The sequence below is a fragment of the Rhipicephalus microplus genome, chromosome 8, assembly GCF_043290135.1.
Source record: "Rhipicephalus microplus isolate Deutch F79 chromosome 8, USDA_Rmic, whole genome shotgun sequence".
Lineage (NCBI taxonomy): Eukaryota > Metazoa > Arthropoda > Arachnida > Ixodida > Ixodidae > Rhipicephalus > Rhipicephalus microplus.
In genome coordinates, this window is record NC_134707.1 from 2,263,342 (window position 1) to 2,281,405 (window position 18,064).

The 18,064-nt window shown below is 50.2% G+C and overlaps 1 protein-coding gene across 4 annotated transcripts in view; it reads left to right on the plus strand.

The window, feature by feature from the left end:
- The window catches only part of LOC119163944 (aldehyde dehydrogenase, mitochondrial), a 153,139-nt gene that overhangs the window by 24,409 nt on the left and 110,666 nt on the right, over window positions 1-18,064 (plus strand). The window lies entirely within an intron of this gene.

The window sequence follows — 18,064 nt, forward strand, 5'->3', positions numbered from 1 at the left end:
CCACTGCTTTGCTATTCAATAAACATATGCTAAAAGCTTTTAAATGACACGGTTATAAACTCTCCCTTTATATTGTAACGAACAAATACAGCGCCGGAAGCTAAAACAGCGATTTATTAATGGCGAACTTGTGCCCGTAAACTAAATACACAAAGGTTGTCCTAAGCTCGCTAGTGAAAATCTTGTCAACCTCTTTTGCGTCTCGCCTCGTGCCGCTCTTTCGAAAAACCGCCAGCCTTCTTTTTCCAGTGCGTGTTGTGGTGACACGTGCAGCCAGCGTTACGTGGGGCGTTTAGCTTGGCGCGTTTGGCTTGTCAATTAGTGTGGCAGAATTCATAAGAGCAGGAAGCGGCGCAAGACTTCGGTAGGTGCCTAACAACTTGCGGCAATATGCATAAAAACAAGCTTCCGAAACACGCAAAACACACTCATCATAACTACAGCATACGTAACAGGCAAACATCAGTACCCCCTACACGCACTAACTAGGGTAGAGCTAGACTAGTGTATTGCATACAAACTCTTTACAATTCTTTAAAAGCCCACATAAATTTCAGTGCTTCTTTCAGTGTGTCCAAATCAGATGTGCATGATCACTTCATGAAGATATAATTTTTTCGTGTGTGCATCATGTTTACGAGTGCTCCGATGTTCCTTGTATGTGGCTTTTAGATTTTCTTCGTATTATGCTGTTTGTTTTTGTTTACGGTGTTTACAACAATGTAGAATCCGCTGCATGTGCTGCCCTCTGTAGGCCCCCAGGTCCTGTCGAGCTGTTTGCACAGCTTTTTGTCTTGGGGGACCCCTATAAATTCTGGTGAAAATAAAGTGGAGTCTGATTTTGATAATGAAAAAATTGGCAGATCCCACGTACAGGCATGAGCACAAGTGTGCAGACCACGAGATCGCGTGGCCGAAGGCATGGAAGCGCTATCTAGCGACGAGACGCCATGCTGCGGTGGGCAAGCGCATCCCGTCATATCACTTGGCTTCTCGTGTCGCTCTCTCCGACGCGCTCGTAGCCAAAACGACACATGGGGGTCGCTGCCTTTGCTCTACCAAATTTGTGCAGTTTTTTTTTGTTATGATAGAAAGTATACGTACACTCTCAGCTCAATTTTGTCACCGGCGTTGTTGTCACTCACTGTATATTTATACGTACCTCTATATATGTAAACTCAAGAAAAACAAATTCGGCAGATCCCACGCAACCGGGAATCGACGTTACGCGAAGCATGCGTTGGGAAGGTGACCGTGTTGCAATTTTTTTATCGGGCAACATGTCACGAAGTGACAATAAACATATGTACAAATGTTGCACGCTCAAGCATATGTGGAAGAGTTGCAGATGTTTATATAACCAGTTGTTTGCACTTGTGCAACGATGCCAAGTGGAACATTTGTATTAGCAACACTAGAAGCTGATATGAAGCGCTGATGCTCAGGACGATGCTGGCTCTGGACACTGCTACATAAATCAACTTCAGCACATGGTAACTAACCACAGTTGACGTTAACCCGATGTGACGGCTGTATCAAAGGAGTACATATGTAATGTTTATAAAATTGGGTTGCCAGCACTGCAACCACTATTGACATTTTGCGAAGATTGGTGTCTATTTGAAAAGCAGTTCCGAGACCTGACGTAGCTCTGTGGTGGAATGCTTGACTGCCACGCAGAATGCTTGGGTTCGATTCTAGTTGTGACCCAGACATTTATTATTTGCATTTGTCGAGTCGATGCTGCCGATGTCAGGTATTTCTTAATGCTCATGTGTTAAAATTGCCCATGTGTGTTCTCGTAGTTCTTGAGTAAATACTAAGTGTCAATCACCTGTGGCAGATACCCACATACCAGTGGCACACACACGCACGTGGGTATGTGCCACTGTCTAGCAGGAAGTGTTTGATTACGTATGCGACGAGATTGTGATATTATTCATGTTTTGACCAGTGGGTAATATTCGTCAAAATATCTTCGGAACGATTTGGTAAATACCTCATTGTTCAGACGTGGACCTTTTCCCCAGGCTTCAAGAGCAACTAAACAGGGGTTGGGAGAACCGGTGCAACGCAACAGCGACAGTGATCGCAAGGAATGTATTTTGGTGTTTTTTTCAAGCTGCGGTGGGAAGTGGATGAGAAGTGAGCCTGAGGACTGAAACTTCACAATGTATCACTGGAATATGCTTAATTTAGCCACTGGACTATTTAGCGACCTGGACTCAAAACACTTGGCTTGATTCTATGTATATCATGGGTTGTTCGGCCACTCGTTTATTTGTGCATTTTTTTTCCTTACATAATACACGTGCTATGCGTGTGTGGAAGTACGCACACGTAGTTGTTTGACCACGTGTGCGTGTCAGTATGGACCCTTCATTCCTTCTTTCTCCTCTTTTTTTATTCCTCTCTCTCTCGGCTCGGCGATGAAATAAAAGCACGCTGCAGCCTAGTATATTTTGTCTGATGAAGATGTCATATATATATATATATATATATATATATATATATATATATATATATATATATTGCAACGAGCAAGGTTGCATAAAAACACAGGTTGTTATTCGAGAAACGTTAGCCACAACAAGCTGGTACAGGCAGGAACCCGGCAAGCACAATCCACACACGGACGTCAACGTCTTCTTTCACGCTGGCACAGAGCTGGCGCCACTATGCTTCGGTACAATTACTCCCCGCACAGAAAGGAGCCAACCTGGCGACCTAGGGAAAGGACTCGACAAGGGGGTCATAGCAAGGTTTGAGGCGTGATACGTGTACTGTTTCACGCCCACGGCAGCGTTGGTCCGAAGGTGGATCAATGGGCTCAACTTCATAGTTGACAGGAGATGTTTGCCGCACCACACAGTAGGGGCCATGGTATTTCGACGAAAGCTTCGGGGAAAGACCGGGAGGGGTAGACGGGACTCAGAGCCAAACCAGCATTCCTGGGTTATAGCGTACAGTAGACGCAGAGGAATCGTGGTCAGTTTTCTGGCGCCATCGGTCTTGTGCGGTAAATTAGCGAGCGAGTTGACGACACTCTTCGGCATAAGCAGCTGCTTCGGAAACAGGCGTCGCTTCGGAAACATCAGGCCTGCAAGGGAGAATGGTGTCTATGGAGCATGATGGCTCACGTCCGTAATGAGGAAGAAAGGAGAAAAGCCAGTGGTTGTTTGTGGCGCAGAGTTGTACACGTACGTGACAAAAGGGAGCACTTGGTCCCAATTAGTGTGGTCGTCAGAGGCGTACATGGCAAGCATATCTCCAAGGGTACGGTTAAAGCGTTCCGTCATGCCATTGGTTTGAGGATGGTATGCCGAGCATTTCCGATGGACAGTGCACATGCCTTGAGCAGCTCGTCGACAGCGTTCAAGAGAAACACGCGTCCACGGTCACTCAGTAATTCACTAGGTGCACCGTGTCGCAAAATGAGATGGTGAAGAAGAAAGGATGCAATGTCTTTCGCAGTGGTAGCAGGCAGCGCAGATGTTTCAGCGTAGCGTGTCAAATGATCCACGGCGACGATAATCCACCAGTTGCCTCAAAGAGAGTTGGGTAGAGGACAATAAATATTAATTCCGACGCGGTCGAATGGTCTCGCTGGGCAGGTTAAGGGTTGCAAAGGGCCAGCAGTGCTGTGAGAAGGCGTCTTGCGTTGTTGACACGTGATGCATAACCGAACGTACTGGCGAACGTGCCGATACATGCCGCGCCAGTAGTATCTTAGACGAAGGCGAGAGTAAGTCTTAAATACTCCAGCGTGGCTACACTGGGGGTCATCGTGAAAGGCAGCGCAGATGTCCGAACGCAAATGACGAGGGATGACAAGGAGCCACCTACGGCCGTCCGTCATGTAATTGCGGCGATACAACAAGCCTTCACGGACAGCAAAGTGTCTTGCTTGACGAGAGAGGTAGCGTGAAGTCGTTTCTGACGAACTGTGAGAGAGGACGTCAAGCAAAGAATTGATCCAAGGATCCTTGCGCTGTTCGGATGGCATGTCAGTGATGCTCAACGATGACGAATCGCAAATGGCAGTTGATAAGCAGGCAAGGTCAGGAGGCAGTGGAGAACGGGATAGTGCACCGGCGTCTGAATGTCTGCGTCCTGAGCGATAAACAACAGGGATGTCGTATTCCTGAAGGCGTAAAGCCCAACGGGCGAGGCGGCCAGTAGGATCTTTCATGGACGCTAGCCAGCATAAAGCATGGCAATCTGTGACAACATCAAACTGGCGTCCTTAAAGGTAAGTGCGAAATTTTCCTATAGCCCAAATGATAGCCAAGCACTTCTTTTCCGTGGCGGAATAGTTGGACTCTGCCTTCGTTAGTGTACGGCTGGCATAGGCGACAACGTACTCGTCGCAGCCATCCTTGCGTTGAGCGAGAATGGCACCGAGGCCGACACCACTTGCATCCGTGTGAATTTCAGTGGGTGCATTGAGATCGAAGTGGTGGAGAACTGGCGGAGACGTGAGTAGCCGGCGTAGCGCCATGAATGCCTCATCGCAGTGGGAGTTCCAGCCAGAGAGGTCCGCGCTACGGGAGAGAAGCTCAGTCAGAGGGGCAATTATAGAGGCGAAATTTTGAATGAAACGCCGAAAATAGGAACACAAGCCTGCGAAACTACGAAGCTCCTTTAAGGTAGTAGGCTTGGGGTACTCGGCAACGGCACGCAGTTTGGCAGGGTCTGGCGATATTCCTTCTTTTGAAACGATGTGGCCGAGAATCGTGAGTTTGCGGGCGCCAAAACGACATTTCTTGAAGTTTAGTTGCAACCCGGCTGCCGTAAGGCACGGGAGAACTTGTTCCAGATGGGAAAGATGAGTTTTGAAATTCGCCGAGAATACAACTATGTCGTCTAAATAGCAAAGACAGATGTGCCATTTAAGTCCCCTGAGGACACTGTCCATCATTCTTTTAAAAGTCGCAGGCGCATTGCAAAAACCGAAGGGCATTACATTAAATTCATATAAGCCGTAAGGGGTCACAAACGCCGTTTTTGGACGGTCTGGTTCAGCCATTGCCACTTGCCAATATCCAGAGCGCAGATCCAGTGAAGAGAAAAACTCCGCACCTTGAAGGCAATCCAAGGCGTCATCAATGCGTGGCAGGGGATAAACATCCTTGCGTGTGATGTTGTTTAGTCGACGATAATCCACGCAATACATGATGGTGTCTCAGAACGAGCGCTCAAAAAGAGCGCGCCGCCAACTCCTCGCGACGAAACGCCGGTTGACGCCGTGAGGTCAACCATAAAAAAAAAAAAAAACATCCAGACTCCCGGGGCGCGACTCTCTCCCTCGGAAGCGTAGATTCGCCGACAAACCTCCTCACCCCACAACGGCAGCCGAGCAAGCACTCGAACTTTCTAGATGGAAAGGGGCGTGGAAAGGCCAGGTTCAGTCATCCATCGCGGACGGCCTTCGTGCCGTCTCGCCCTCTCCCCAGCCTTCGCTGCGTATCGCGCCGACGAAATGACGAGAACTTTCTGGAATCTCGCGCGGAGGGTATTTAATCGAGCAGCCGAGGTGAGAGATCAGGAGAAGACGGAAGTTAGCGCCAGAGCGCGTAGGGTATCCCGCCGTGTAGTCGGCGAAGGTTTTGTCCGTAGGGACAAAGCAGGAGAAGACGTGAGGTTTCCTGGAAGAGAAACTTCGGAGGAGAAGACGGAAGTTAGCGCCAGAGCGCGTAGGGATTCCGCCGTGTAGTCGGCGAAGGTTTTGTCCGTGGAGACAAATCAGGAGAAGATGATTTCCACCTGAGGGGGGGACGACTCGAGCTACAGGCAAGAGTGTGTGCTTACCGCTATCGAGCGAAGACGCGTGGCAACAGCTGCGTGTGTGAAGCCGCCGTGTTTCCGGCGAAGAAGTTTGAAGCTTGGAGAGTGGCCTAGTGAAGACGAGAGGTTTCCTGGAAGAGAAACTTTGGGGGGCAGCGGAACGACAACAACGCTGGACTTTGAGTGAGTGATTCCCGGAAGAGTGTCATCCAGACTTTTGTTCCAAGAACTTTGGACTGAATAGGTTTTCTATCTCTTTAGTCTTTAAGTGTCTTGGTTGTTCAATGCATGCGACGGCATTGTAGTGTGTATTGTGTCTGTGTCCGTTGTTTCGAGTGTGGCTGATTGTACTGTGTAGTACGTTGTTTGATTGGTGACATTTTGTATGCAACTATTGTGGAGTGTGCATTCTTGTGTATTGTTTTCGATATGCCATTATTAAGAATATAATTTTGTTTTGGTTATCAACTCTCGGCTCTGACTTGTTCTTTGGGCCACAGCCGGCGTCCGCTGGCACGCCAAAAAGGACCACTTCTAAATTGTCCACGCTTTCGTGGTGCGGTTCGGGGGGCCGATACTTCGGCCCTTGGAATTAGCCCGGCGATCGCCTCCCGAATTAACGGGACCTGTGACAGATGGAGCCATCCTTTTTTCGCACGAGGACCAGTGGCGAAGCCCAAGGACTGTGTGAGTGCTGAATAACACCACGTTGCAGCATCTCGTCGACGTGTTGAGTGATGACGTCACGCTCAGCCTGCGAGACGCGGTAGGGGCGCTGACAAAGTGGAGTATGGTGACTGGTGTCGATAAGGTGAGCGACAACTGACGTGCGTCCCAAGGGAGGTTGTCCGTGGGCGAAGGAGGCGCAGAAACGGTCAAGTAGTTGAATGAGCTGATTGCGCTGGTCTTGCGTAAGGTTGGTGTCTACGCTGCGCAACAGAACGTCTTCGTCAGGTAGTGAGGGCGCGCTGGCAGCTGTGACAGCATCCACGGACATCGGTGTCGTATCAAAACGGGCATCGAAAAAAAGATGTCATCATAAGTGTCAAGACTCCCAATGCATTCGCCATGCAATAAGGTAGCGGGACAAGGGAACGGATTGCACACGTACACGGCACTGGAGCCATCGGCAAGTGTTATGACGGCAAATGGGACGACAAGGTTCCGGCGACGAGCGCTTTCTTGTGACGGTATAAATAGGGCAGTTGAATCCGAAAAGGAGTTGCACAAAAGAGATACCGCGATGACCGAAAAAGCAGAAATGACAAGCACAAGCCACACACGGACGTCAACGTCTTCTTTCACGCTGGCACAAAGCGAGCGCCACTATGCTTCGGTACAATATATATATATATATATATAATGTTGTAGGCCAGTGTGCTCAGATTTGGGTGCACGTTTTAAAAAGCCCCAGGTGGTTGAAATTTCCGGAGCCCTCCACTACGGCGTCTCTTATAATCATATGGTGGTTTTTGAACGTTAAACCCCACAAATCAATCAATTATATATATATATTGTGGGAATCGAGAGCGCCCTCCTACCTGACTCCTCGTTCCCCAGCTGCCGCGCCCGCGCCGACAGCGTAGCCCGGGAGCGCATAAGCACCGGCATCTGCCAAGATGGCTGCTTGGTCTGGGCGAGTCAACTGTCGGCTCTTTCCCGAAGTTGGCATGTCCGGGCACGCTACGCTGGCGCGCTGCGCGGGCCTACGTCACAACGCAGCGCCATTTCCCTTTGGGCCGCGTGTGACATCCTCCTCTCCTACGAGCTATGTTGCGCTTGACAATTCGCTCGTCGCGGCTGGTGCTCTCAGGCCTTCACGAAGGTTTGATACGCTGCTAAGCAGGCGGCTTCTCGTTCGTGCGTTCTACTTCGGCCTTGTGCGGGAGTCATCGCGCCCTAGGCAAGCGTACTTGCTAGGTCTTGCGAAGTTCCCTATACGGCCTGCAAGCCCGTGATTGTCTCGTGCGTGGTTTCTGCGTCGTGCCGGAGAAATCTTGATCTCGTTCGAGGCGGACGGCTGCTACAGCACGGGGTACGGCCCTCTCGGCGACCCTCTGCTTTCGTTCACCGGGAGAGATCCCTTTTTCGGGGCCCCCTACGGTGATGCGAGTCGCTTGAACGAGGACCATAGTCCTAGCCAAGCTAGTAACGGGCTGTATCAGCTGTTCGAGACTCACGCGCTTACGGGCCCGTCCCCGGCGTAGTCTCTGCTCGCTGGCCTTTCCCCGTCAGCAACACGGTTGACAGCTCCAATCGCCGCACCCAGTCCTTCCTACCGGGAGCAGTCAGGTGTTGGCGGGAACGGGCTTACTGACCCGTCGTGGTCGCGAGTGCAAAGGGTTGATGATGTCGTTTGCGAGCCTGCTCGCTTAACCGACAACGTCGCCGCGTTCAATGACACTTGCTGGCCTGAGACTCGCGTGGGCGATGCTTTTGACGGGCGTGGGCCTCCGTGCTGGGCTGTCGACCCGTTTGCCAGTCGCGTGAGGCCTCAAGCACCAGTCGGAGCGCAAACCCTACCCTCCTCCATGCTGTGTACTGGCCCTTCTCGGTCGGACGCGCATGTTGGGGAACAGGCGTGCGCACCTGTTACGGCCGCGTCTGCTTCGGGGCAGCACGCAACTGCTGCGCAGCTCCTAAACGCTCAGTTGGAAGCAGCGCGCTCGCAGCCTTGTGCTTTAAAGGGAAACCTCGAGTCCTCTCAGCCAAGCGTTCCGAGTAGCTTAAGGGTACCTCTGCCTGAGTACAGCGGTTATTCGGATCCCATCAGTGCCACAGAGTACCTCGAGGCGCTGCACCGTTATCACCAGGCTACGCGGCTGAGCGACAGCGTTATGCTAGGCTCTGTTTTGCCCGTGTCACTGACAGCCCAAGCGGCGAGGTGGTACCGGCTCGTCGGCCACCAAGCTCACTCGATGGAGGAGTTTGGGGAGCTCTTCCGTAGCGAATTCCTTCCTCCTGAATACGAGCGCCGCATGCGTCGCGAGTTAGAGCTTCGGACACAGCATTCCGATGTATCTCTTCTCGAGTACGTTCGGGCTTTGCAGAAGCTCTACCTCCTTGCCGATCCTACGGCATCAGACGCTGAGAAGGTGGAACGAGCCATACCTTAGGCTCATCCAACCTCCAACCTTCGCCGCTTACCTTCTTAGCGCCCGTTATCGTGACCTAAACGAGCTGGCATCCGATGCAAAGTGTATTCAGGGCGACGTTCTGGCGGCGTGAGCCTACAGCCCGCCGCCACTGCCATCCGCGTCTCTCGAGCCTCGTTGCGCATGGGCTGGTCGTGACTCGTCACACTAGGGTTCCCCGAACCATGAGGTGGCCTCTGCTGCGAGAGACCGAGACGCGCTCGACGTGTCGGACCGCGCTCTGGACCCGTACTCGTACGCCCGGGCGGCCATCGTTGCCCGGCAGCGTGAACAAGAACGAAAACCCCCTGCTTCGCACACAAGGGGATATCCGATCGTGGAGCCCCCACTGCGGCTAGCGAACGGACACCTCGTAGCTTTAAAGGATCGCCAAAATTCCCCCCTGTTAGAGGAAAAAGGTGTTGTCTGCTTTCGTTGCCGTGAGCGTGGTCACACCACGCGCGAGTGCAACGCGCCCCAACAGACACAAGGGCCTCCTCGCCCATCGGGAAATGGGGTGAGCCGTCGGTGAGCTCCCCCTTGCCGGCGGTTGCAGCAGTAAGAGAGCACGGGGGTGTGACACAATCTGTGGCTCCAATGGCGTTGTGTCGCGCTGGACATGACATTCCAGCCACGCCGGCGCCGTTCATCGCCCTTGCGATCGCTGGTCGAGAGTTTGCGGTGTTGCTGGATAGTGGGGCTTCCGATCTCGCTGTTCGGCGAAGAGGTTAGGGCTCATTTGCGCGACCGCTCTGTCCGCATTCGAGCTTGCGACACTGCCTTCCACTTCGCCAGCGGTACTGCCACCTTGTGTGGCGCTGCGCGGTTGGTTGTGCGTTGGGAGAATCACGCACGCCGACAGCGCTTTGTGCATCTTCCTGGTCTTTGCGTGCCTGTGATTCTCGGTCGCGACTTTCTCACGCGCACAGGTATCATGATTGACGTTGCAAGCGGAGGCTACAGGGACGTCCCTTCCGGCGCCCTACGGCCTTTCGCTGCACCTCCCGTGGTCTTGACTGCCAGTAAGTCGCTGGACGCCACGAGGAGGACAGGAGACCAAGCGTTGCCCCCGCAGCCGGCGTCTCCCCCTCCGACGCCAAGACTGGTCTTTTGGCCGGCGCGGCAGAAAACAGTCTGTGCGTACTGCTTTCCCTCGAGCATAATGCTGCCGTGGTGAATGAGGTCGCGGCTATGCCGGTGACCCCCCCTCGCTAAGCAGCAACTCGAATGGCTCGCTGCCGCCTTTGCCGGACAGCTTGTCGAAATGCGAAAAAGCACGCCTGTCGTCGCTGTTGACACGTTTCAGCGACACGTTCACAGAACGCCCGGGTTGCACCTCTCTGGTGAGGCACCGAATTGACACAGGCGACACACAATCATGGAAACGCAATCCTTGCCCTGTTAGTGCGGCAAAGAGGAAAGCAATCGACCAGGCACTGGATGAGTTGATTGAGACCGGAGTTGCCCAACGCTTAAACAGTCCTTGGGGTTCACCAAATGGTAATGGTCCCCAAAAGAGACAGCTCTCACCGGCTCTGTGTGGACTACCGCCGGCTGAACGAGGTCATGGGGAAGGATGCTTATCCTATGCCTAACATTGACTCAATCGTGGCTGCTCTAGGCGGTGCTTGCTACTTCAGCACCTTGGATGCTAGCCGCGATTACCTACAGGTTCAGATGGAGCGAGCTGACACGGAGAAAACTGCGTTCACCTCTCACAGAGGTTTGTACGAGTTTACCCGCATGTCGTTTGGCTGCTCTGGAGCTGCAGCTACGTTCCAGAGATTGATACACCGCGTTCTAGGGGACGCTAAATGGCAACACGCCATGGCTTACCTCGACGACATCGTCATCTTCTCTCGAACGTTTGAGGAACACCTTCACCACTTAGAGGATATCCTCGGGAGGTTGCGTGCCGCCGGGTTGACTTTGAACCCGAAAAAAGCTCAAATAGCCGAGACTCGCATCTCACTATTAGGCTTTACCATTCAGAGCGATCGTGTTCTGCCGTGCGAGGAGAAGGTACGTGCCATTGTGGAGTACCCGACGCCGGCAAACATTCAGGGCCTGAGGCGCTTTTTGGGCATGGTGAACTACTATCGACAGTTCATCCCAAACTGTGCGGCCCTCCAAGCGCCCTTGATTGCACTCTTGAAAAAGTCGGCACGATGGAGCTGGGGGCCAGAACAAGAGCGAGCCTTCAAGGCGCTTTCCGAAGCTCTAGTGGCCACAGCCGAGTTAAAGCTGCCCGACCTGAACAGGGAGTTCGTTGTCCAAGCGGACGCGAGCGACCTGGGTCTCGGCGTGGTACTGTTTCAGGAGCATGACGGCGTCCTCCGGCCAGTCGCCTTTGCGAGCCCGTCTCTTAACGCCGCCGAGCGTAACTATAGCGTCACAGAAAGGGAATGACTCGCTATGGTTTTTGCTCTCCAGAAGTTTGACTGTTATGTCGACGGCGTGCCATTCGTGGTGGAAACGGACCATATGGCACTCACCTGGCTTAAGCGCTTGCGCGAGCCCTCGGGCCACCTTGCGCGCTGGGCGTTGACCTTGCAGCGGTACAACATTGTTGTGCGCTACCGGAAAGGGAGTTCGAACGTCATGGCTCACGCTTTGTCGCGTGCCCCCGTTTCGGCCTCCGACACTTGTGTCCGCCACTCCCGAGAGCAATCGCATCAAGTAGACCCCAGGCCCTCTAGCTCCAAAGGGTCGAAAGGCGCGAACCCCAATGGTGAAGTGACTTTCGAGTCGACAGCCTCGGGTGAGGACGCATACCTGGTAGACCCTGTCACGTCTGCCGGTATCGTCTTTAGCAGAGAGGAGCTGCTCAAGGCAAGCAGGACGATCCGTTTTGTCAACACATCGTTGACGAGCTCAAAGAGCTGAGCTCCCAAGCGGAGCGGGGCGGTCAAGCCGTCGGGCGTGAACAGACAGCTGGTATTGCTGTCGGTGCCGAGTGCCGTACGCAGGCTGGTATTGCTGCGGGCACGTTGGACTCGTACCTGCTTGATGCCGACGGCGTTCTCCTGTGCTACGTCCCATCTGAAGAAGCTCCCCAGGAGTCTTTCAAGGTGGTGATACCCCGCAGTCTAAGGAAAGCCACACTAGGTTATTTCCTCGACTTGCGGTTGGCGGGACACGCGAGTGGCCTGAAGACTTTGCAAAAGTTGTGCCGCTGTGCTACCTGGCCTGGCATGAAGCACGACGCTCTTCACTACGTCCGCTCATGCCGCGTGTGCCAATGCGTGAAGCCTCGCAGGGGCAAGCTTCCCAGGCTCATGCAGCCCATCGACAGCCAACAACCTTGGCAAGTCGCGGCCTGTGACATTATGGGACCTTTCCCAAAAAGCCGGAGAGGCCATGTTTTTCTCCTTCCTGTCACAGATCACTTCACGAAGTGGGTCGAACTGTTTCCTTTTCGGAGTTTAATGGCACGCGCAATCTGGAACAAGTAGACCAAGGTCTTTACCCGCTGTAGAAAACAGATTGAAGATGGAGCTCGGAGGCGAGGAAGAAGAAGTAGCCAGGGTCACGCTCTGCATATTTTTTTTCCCTGTTCTGTCAACAATAAACCGAAAACGTATTGGTTCTGTGGTCCCTCTGGTCCTTCTGAAACATGGTGCCGTGACCAGGAGGATCTGAAGACAGACGCACAGACTTCAACCCCATTCGCAACAACGGGTTGAAGAACGAAGCAGCGGCGTCTGGCTCAAGGACGAACCGTCGAGAGAAGGACCACGACCGACGACTGTTGGAGACGCACATAAAAAGGCAAGAGCTCTTTCAACACGTTTTAAGCATGAATAAAGAGGTCCTATCGAAGAAGCGGAAGACGCTTCGAGCAAATGTGATGACGCTTACGAGCGAAATCGATAAGAAGATAGAAGAAGACGCCGATCGAGCGCAACTTATGACGCTTCTGAACCAGATGAAGAGCGTGTCACAGACGCTAAGACAAGTTAACGAACAGATAGAACCGTTCATTGAAGAAGACGACGCGGAGGAAGAATTTGAAAGAGTTTTGCATTATGAGATGAAGATCGTCGCTGCAAAGACAAAATAGAGGAGCAACTACGCAAGTTAGAATAAGGGACGCAACTGACTACGAGAATAGTCGCAGAACAGGCGAGCTCAATGCAAGGTACTAACCAAATCCTGGAGACTCAAGAGCTTGTTAATTTGCCACGTCTTGAAATGATCAAGTTTGATGGGAAAAAAACAGCATGGCCAAGGCTTTGGCATCAGTTCGAGACATCGGTGCATAACAGAACGAACATGCCGAAGAATCAGAAATTTAATTACCTTCTGGCGTCTCTGAGTGGGGAGGCTGCGTCCCTCATAGAAGGTTTGCAGTTTTCTGATCAGAATTACGAGCATGCAGTCGCTCTTCTGAAAAAAACCTTCGGACGGGAAGATAATTTAAGAGAGACATACATAAGAGAGCTTGCAAACTTGGAAGCAGTGAAGAGTCCTAAAGATGTAGATGGGTTGAAGAAACTCTTCCGAAAGTTGCAAGTGAACACACGAGCACTGCAGTCGTTAGGAGTGGAAATGGACAGTTATGCCACAGTGATAGTTCCTGTTGTAAAATCTGCACTACCGGTGGATATGAGGATTGAGATGAAGATGGAGTTAAAGAAAGGTGACAACAGACCAGCAACTACGGAATCGGACTCAGCGTCAAGAGACAGCACGAGCAGTTTAAAAGAAATTATGGAGTTTTTAAACATATATATACGCAGCAGAGAAGAAACTCGAGAGGAAAAGTACGACGTTACTCAGTCACCGCACAGTATGAGACGGACTAGAACATCTGCGCTTCAAAGCACCTCGATGAAAAAATGCATCTTTTGTGAGACGACTGGACACTACACGAAAGATTGCAGAAGAAGCATTAGTATGCAACAGAAGAAAGAAGCCTTGCAACGAGAACGAAGGTGCTTCAGATGCACCAGACCTCACCACACGGCGAAGATATGGCGTGCTAACGTACGCTGCAAAACATGCAAGGGAAGGCACGCGACATCCATGTGTCGACCACGTACGCCTGAAGGAAAGTCGGCACAGCAGCAAAGCGGTAATGATGTTGAGCAAGTGCGTAAAAGCGCGCAACCTGACCGGTTAGACACCAGCAAGTCCTGCAACATGCACGCACAGCAGTCTGATGACCACAAGTGCATACTACTGCAGACAGCCTTTTCGTGGACGGAGGGAGAAGACAGCGGGTGCTACGCACGGATTCTGCTGGACAACGGGAGTCAGCGGACATTCATCCTCAAAAGATTGTCAAGGAAACTAGGGTGCAAGGTAAAAAGATCCGAAAGGATTACTGTAGGATCATTTGGAGGAGGAGAGATGGAACTAGACATGAAAGTCGTCGAGTTCAGCGTGAGGAAGGATCCCATCTTGGAGCCAGTCACGATTGAGGCACAGGAGATAGAAGTTATACCCTGTGACGTGCTTCCATCGCCACCATTGCCAATACACGAAAGAGCAAGATCGATGGGAATTTGTTTGCCTGATGACAACAAGAAGACGGACAAAGAAAGAAAAAATATGGAAACTTCTATATTAATTGGAGCAGATTATTACTGGACTGTAGTCACTGGTCGCATTTGCGAGATTCATCCAAAAGTAATGGCAATAGAAACAATATTGGGATGGACGGCCCAAGGTCCTGTAGGACTTCATTTTGTGCCGATGAAATCATCGACGGTTATGGTACTCAAGGTCAGTGCCAAGTCGGACACGACTGTGGACGAACTGCAGAGATTCTGGGACTTGGAAAACATGGGCATCAAGGAGAAACCAGCAACAAAGATGAACGATGAACATGTGCTAGACTACGTCCGACAAACAATGGAGTTCAAGGCAGGAAGATACTAAGTGCGGCTACCATGGAAGGAAAAGGTGACATTGGACGACAACAACACCATTGCAGAGAAGAGGCTTATCCAGGTGACCAAAAAATTATGCAACGATAAAGATGAACTCCTAGCCTATGACAAAGCTATTCGAGAGTACTTTGAGCAAGAAATAGCAGAAAACGTCGAAGAAGATGCTGGATCTGATATACAGAACAAATTTGTATACTACATGCCGCATCAAGCAGTAATTAAGAAGGACTGAACAACGACAAAAATACGGATCGTCTTTGACGCATCGTCAAGCCAGAATCCAGGTGAATCCTTGAATGACAACTTGGAAAAGGGGCCAAACCTAAACCTCGACATCACAAGCTTGCTGATGAACTTTCGACATCACAAGATCGCTATGTCAGCCGACGTGGAAAAAGCATTCTTGCAGATCAAGATACATGAAAATGACCGAGACGCACTGCGATTCATGTGGTGGGAAAGAATACCCAGCGAAAATATACCAACCCCGAAGATAAAAACATGGAGGATGACGAGGGTTACTTTCGGAACTACACCAAGTAGCTTCCTTCTAGCGGCCATGATTCATCGACATTTGGATAAATTCGAAGAAAAATATCCTGCAGTTGTGGCGCAACTCCGGAAAGGAATCTACGACGATGACGTTTTACTAGGAGCCGATGAATACTCGACATCGACAAAGATATACAAAGAAGCACGAGATCTATTTCGCTATGCGGGAATGAATTTAAGAAAATGGGTTTCAAATGACGCCGAGCTAAAAAAACTCTTTGGTGAAGAAGGAGAGGATCTGGATCGAGGCATAAGAAAAGAGGGACTAATCAAGATTTGGGGACTGAAATGGAGTTTCGTAGACGACGTGTTGAGCTTTCCCGACAATACATGGCGAAATGACAAGGACATGAGACAACTCTCAAAAAGACAGGTTTTGCAGGACACGGCAAAGCTATATGACCCTTTAGATTTTTTGACACCATTTTCAGTCAGAGAAAAAATATTGCTGCAAAAAATTTGGATGGATAAACTGAAATGGGATGACCCGTTACCAAGCCAGCATAGATCAGCTTGGAAGGACTGGTCGGAGGAGCTTCAGCACTTAGATGACTTCACCGTTAACAGATGCTATGACAACAGGCAAGCTGAAGTGAAAGCATCGACTCTACACGTGTTCTCCGATGCGAGTCCAATGACGTATGGAGCAGCAGCATACATTGTAACAGAATACTCCGATGGAAGCAATGAAGCCAATTTAATCATTGCAAAGGGTAGAGTCGCTCCAATCAAAAAGATCACACTAGCAAGATTGTAGTTGTTGGTGGCCACAATATCAGTCAGATTGGCCAGTCATATAACTGAGAATTTCATCAGGAAGCTGAGGAGTGTGAAATTATGGACTGACTCTCAAATTGTGTTATGCTGGATAAAGTCAAACAAGACGAAAGATCTGTTTGTTCGCAACCGCACAGCAGAAATTAAGAGCAAGTCCAATGAGAGTCAATGGAGTTATGTTAAAAGTGATGAAAATCCTTTGGATTTGATGACAAGGAGGATGAAGATGAAACGTTTGCTGGACAGTGAATTATGGTGGAAAGGCCACACGTGGATCAAGAATGAAAAACAAAGGCCTGATAAGACATCACGCAAGAATCGAACAGTGATGACAACAAGGACGAAAAAAAGACAGTGGCATGCTTAACTACCACCACGAGTGAAGAAAAGATAATTGATGTGAGCAGATTTGGATCATACAAGAAAGCAATACGAGTTACCGCGTGGGTGATGCGTTATATAGGAAACCGACGAAAAAAAAGGAAAACAGGTTCGCTGACGGGAGAAGAATTGGACAAGGCAAAGTTTGTGCTGATAAAGCAGGAGCAGAAAACGCTACAAAATGCAGTGACACGAATATATGACAACATGAATCTGTACGGCACGAACATCTTCGAAGATGATCAAGGTGTCCTGAGAGTAAGAGGGAGGCTTCAGTGGAGTGATTTCAGCTTTGATGAGAAGCATCTTATTATTTTACCAAGAGAAAGTCACTTTTCAGAACTCCTAGTTCTGAACGCGCATCAAGTAACAATGCACGGTGACGTTGCGGCAACATTGACACATCTAAGAACGAAGTTTTGGATTCTGCGTGCCCGACAGATGGTAAAATATCTGATAAAGAAATGCATCACATGTAGGAGATTCAATTTTAGACCAATGGCACAAGAAATTCCACCACTACCAGCTGACAGGATAACACAGACGAGGCCATTCGACACAGTTGGTATAGACTTTGCTGGACCGCTGAATGCTCGAGAGGAGAAAGGCGAAAAAGTTACAAAGTTTTACATTGTGATATTTACGTGTGTAGTAACAAGAGCCATACAACTGGAGTTGGTCAAGAGGATGTCATCAGAAGCGTTTATACAAGCATTCCTAAGATTCGTAGCTAGAAGACGATTGTGTACAACTATTTACAGTGATAATGCAAGAGCATTCAAGAAATCAGAGAAAGAGATGAACAAGATATTAAAGATGGAAGATGAAAGGGTTCAACAGTATACCAGTAACCTGAAAATAAAATGGAAGTTTATTGTAGAGTTAGCTCCATGGTGGGGAGGATTTTATGAAAGACTGATCAGAAGCTTTAAGGCATCCATGGCAAAAAGTATAGGTGCTCGACTTTTGGATGAAGAAGAACTACAGATTGTGGTTGTTGAAGCAGAAGGAGTACTTAACAATGAATAAGCAGGAAGAAAACAGACTCGGAGAATACAGTTTGCTGAATTACTGGAGTCCAAGAAAACGGGCAATGATAACATGGTGGACCAGATGGAAAAAGGAGTACCTGAGGGAGCTTAAGTGTGCCAGCAGAAAAACAGAGCGTCACACATATGTACAAGAAGGAGATGTACTTCTGCTTGGAGAAGCGCGAAAAAGAACTCAGTGGAAACTCTGCAAGGTTGAAAAAATTTTCCCAGGCAAGGATGGAATAGTGAGAACATGCTTCCTTCGTACACCTGAAGGAAAATTAGTCAAGAGGCCGATTCAACTGTTCTATTCGCTCGAAGGTTGCTTCGGTTAAATCTGGCCGGCGGGAAGATGTAGAAAACAGATTGAAGATGGAGCTCGGAGGCGAGGAAGAAGAAGTAGCCAGGGTCACGCTCTTCATATTTTTTTTCTCCTGTTCTGTCAACAATAAACCGAAGACGTATCGGTTCTGTGGTCTCTCTGGTCCTTCTGAAACACCCGCTT